The 4,272-nt window shown below is 40.4% G+C and overlaps 1 pseudogene across 1 annotated transcript; it reads left to right on the top strand.

Moving 5' to 3' along the window:
• The first annotated feature begins 3,296 nt into the window (after nt 1–3,296).
• Nucleotides 3,297–3,646, top strand: LOC311599217 (large ribosomal subunit protein eL31-like; annotated as a pseudogene). The gene has a single exon. The product of its transcript is annotated as a large ribosomal subunit protein eL31-like (transcript).
• The last annotated feature ends 626 nt before the right edge of the window (nt 3,647–4,272 follow it).

Below are 4,272 nucleotides of genomic sequence, written 5' to 3'. Positions count from 1 at the left end.
TCTAAAATGTTTCATTTACCTGGAATCAAATCTTTGCTAAATACTGACTAAAAATTTTATCTGCTGCTTTCCACTTTTGTCATAAATTTACATTTTCCCCTAATTTTTTCAAAGCAAAACTAAAAAAATAATAATCGAAATATTTAAAACAGTGTTAAACACAATACTTCACTGCTAAATTTATTTCCTCCCGTTGTGTAATTCAGCCAGCATTGAAAGTTAACGCTGAAGCTGGACTAGTGACAATTTCAGTTCTTCAAGTCATGGCTCCCTGTACAGGATTCACTTGATATATTTATGAAGTTATGGATTCTGAGATTCCCCCCAAACTACTGTGGAGTCCACTAAAACAGGTGTTAAAACTAGAAATCTTGGGCTGGTGAGATGGCTCAGTGGGTACAGGCACTTTCCACGAAAGTGTCGTGGCTTGAGTTTGACCCCTGAGACCCATATAAAGGCAGAAAGAGAAAACCACTACCATAAAGTTGTCCTCTGACCTCCACATATATGCTGTGGCATGCATGCCCATGCATACATCATGCTTGCACACAGACACACACACACACACACACACACACACCACACGAACTTTGAAGAACTTTCTGCAAAGGTATATAGCTGAGAGACAGTTTTTTAAAATATATTTTATCAATTTATTCATATTACATTTCAATTGTTATCCCATCCCTTGTATCCTCCCATTCCTCCCTCCCTCCCATTTTCCCCTTACTCCTCTCTCCTATAACTGTGACTGAGGTGGACCACCTCCCCCTGTATATGCTTATAGGGTAAGTGATATGTATTATAATATTATTTGTGAGTTCTCAAAAAAGATAAGGAGTGGATCAGCAATGCCTGGTATTCATAACTAACATGGTTAACTATGAACAAAATCTGAGACATGTCTGGGTTAAAACATAGTGCAAGGCATGGGCCACAATTCTTACCCACACTCAAAAAAGAATACATTGTAGGAATGTATTTTATCACATTACAATGCCTTTTAGGTCTTTGGGACTATGTTTATTAATGTTTTGAGATAAGGGCTCACCATGTAGCCCTGGCCACCCTGAAACTGACTTTGTAGACCAGATTGGCCCAGAGCTTATAGAGATCTGACTGTTTCTCCCTCCTTCGTGGTGGGATTAAAGGCTGTGACAGCATGTCGGATCTCTGATTATTATCACATATTAAAAGAACGTATGGCTAAATACATGCTTGCACTAAATTTTTCTTTCAATGTAGAACATATTTCTTGAATTCAAGTGAATGTTTTAGGTCATATTATAGTTTTGTAACTTTATAATTATATTAAGCTAAAGAAGTGAAAAACTGTTTCTTGGCAAAATTTTTTGATGTTTATTTAATTATTTATTCACTTTACATCCTGGCCAGAACCCCATCTCTCCTTTCCTCGAAGTCTTACCCTCACCTTTCCCCCCTATTCCTCAGAAAAGGGGAGGCCTACTTCTCAACCATCCCAATTCATCAAGTCACGATAGGACTGAGCATGTCCTCTCCCCCTGTGGGCTGTCAAGGTCGTCCCACCAGGGGCAAGTGATCAAAAAGGTGGCAACAGAGTCCATGTCAGAGATAGCCCCCATTCCCCTTACTAGAGGACCACATGGAGCCTGAGCTGCCCATCAGCTGCATCTGTGTACAGGGCCTAGATCCAGTCCATGCATGGTCCTTGGTTGGTGCTTCCATCTCAGGAAGCCCCTCTGGGCCCTGGTTAGTTGGCTCTGCTGGTCTTCTTGTGGAACTCCTGTCTCCTCCATGTCCTTTTAGTGTTCCTCTCCCACTTTTTCACAAGACTCCCTCTGCATCACTCAATGTTTGGCTGAGAGTCTTATTATCTGTTTCAAAGTGCTGCTGAGTGGAGCCTATCAAAGGACAACTCTGCCAGGCTCCTGTCTGCAAGCATACCAGAGTATCCTTAATAGTGCCAGCAGTTGGCTTCCTTCCATAGGGTGGGTGTTGGGTTGGGCCAAGCATTGTTTGGACATTTTCTCAATCTCTGCTCTATCTTTATCCCTGCATATCTTGTAGTCAGGGTAAAATTTGGTTCAAAGTTTCTGTGGGTGGGTTGGGGTTCTCCTTCCTCTAGTCTTGTCTAGTTAGGAGGTGTCCTCTTCAGTCTTTACATCTCCTGCTATTAGGAATGTTTGCTAGAGTTCCCCTCATGTCCTCCCAGATGCCTACCCTGACTTAGGTCTCCAGCTTGTACAGAGATTTCTTAGCAAATTTTAATCTATTCTTCAGAATCTACATTAAGGTTCAATCACCTGACATCTTATGACTTTAGATTTATAAAGATGTTATTAAACTACAGTTATTGAAGTTCTTTCTTTTTGATGGAGGACACTTGCCTGCTTTGGGCCCACCGCTTCTTTGGGGTTCTCAAGCTCATGCTTTGCTACTTGTTTCAGTTTCAGGGATTTCTAAGTCTCTGTTTCTCTGGGCCTTTCATCAACCTCAGACCACACGACCAACCACAAGCGCACCTCACTCCCACACCGCACATATCATAACTTTCATCATAATCTTAACTGCAATAACATCTGCTCAAATGCCTGTCTTTTCTAGCCTCTGTGGCTCATTTAATTTCTCTACTCATTTTTCTTTGGGATGAAATTGTAATGGACTTTTTTCCTAGTAAAGGAAATCAAGAACTAGTCATAGATCAGGTAGCAGAGAAGTACTATTATTAATGGCCATGTATGTGTGAAGATCTTAGGCCATGTATTAGTTTCTTAAGAAGTCAGTTTCAGCCAGGCGTGGTGGCGCACGCCTTTAATTCCAGCACTCAGGGAGGCAGAGGTAGATGTATCTCTGTGAGTTCAAGGCCAGCCTGGTTTACAAAGTGAGTCCAGGACAGCAAAGGCTACACAGAGAAACCCTGTCTCGAAAAACAAAAACATAAACAACAAAGAAGTCTGTTACATTAGCATTGGGTATAATTAAGGGTAATCTACACTTTTATTACCATGACATTAATCAATGCACAGTTCCAATTTTTAAGTTACTAAATTTTTCTTTCTTTTATAATTCTTTCCTCTTTTTTCCTCTGTTCTCTTTCTTCCCCACCCTCTCATATATCACTACCCAAAGTTCTAAATATTAGTGAGCAAAATAGAATCATCACTTAAAATAACTAGCTATGAAGCAAAAATTGCTCTGTGTAAATATTTCAAAATGTCCTACAGCAAAAACTAATTTCCTTCACTTTATTTACAAGTTTACATATGATACTAAGATTTTGTGAAAAAGAGCCTTGCCAGCTAGGGCTCAGCAGAATGGCTGCCGCAAAGAAAGGTGGCGAGAGGAAGGGCTGTTCCGCCATCAACGAGGTGATGGCCTAGGAATACATCAACATTCGCAAGCACTTCCATGGAGTGGACTTCAAGAAGCATGTTCCTTGGGCACTCAGAGAAATTCAGAAATTTGCCATGAAGGAGACGTGGATTCCAGGTGTGTGTGCATAGATACCAGGCTCAATAGAGCTGTCTGGGCCATAGGAATAAGGAATGTTCCGTATCGCATCCGAGTACATTTGTCCCAAAAATGCAGTGAAAATGAGGATTCACCAAACAAGCTCCACACACTGGTGACTTATGTGCCTGTTACCACATTCAGAACTCTATAGCTGGTCACTGTGGGTGAGAACTAACCTGCTGAATGTCAAATAAAGTTTCAGAACTGCCAAAAAAGTATTTTTTAAATGAAAATAAGAGCTACTATGTGTGTCTCTCTATGCTTTTTGCAAATGTCTGTGGTGATTTGAATGAGGAACTATCCTCCAAGGCTTATGTATTTGACACTGGGTGTGTAGTTGTTGTTGTTGTTGTTTAGGTAGGTTGTGGAGCTGTTGGTACATGAAATCTTGCTGGATTCAATGCAATTCCCATCAAAATACCTACACAACTCTTTACCAACCTTGAAAGATCAATTCTCAACTTCATACGGGAAAACAAAACAACCCAGAATAAATAAAACAATACTGAACTATAAAATATCTTCCACAGGAAACTCCACTCCAGATCTCAAGCTGTACTATAGAGCAACAGTAATAAAAATGACGTGGTACTGGCATAGAAATAGCCTGGTTGATTAGTGAAATGCAATAGAAGACCCCAAAGTAAACTCACCTATGGACACTTGATTTTTGACAAAGGATCCAAATGGAAAAAAGATCACATCTTGAAGAAATGGTGCTGGTCTAACTGAATGGCTACATTTAGAAAAATGCAGATAGATACATACTTCTCACCC

Source organism: Acomys minous (genome assembly GCF_964271855.1).
Source record: "Acomys minous genome assembly, chromosome: 6".
Taxonomy (NCBI): Eukaryota; Metazoa; Chordata; class Mammalia; order Rodentia; family Muridae; genus Acomys; species Acomys minous.
This window is presented reverse-complemented; position numbering and strand designations above follow the sequence as displayed.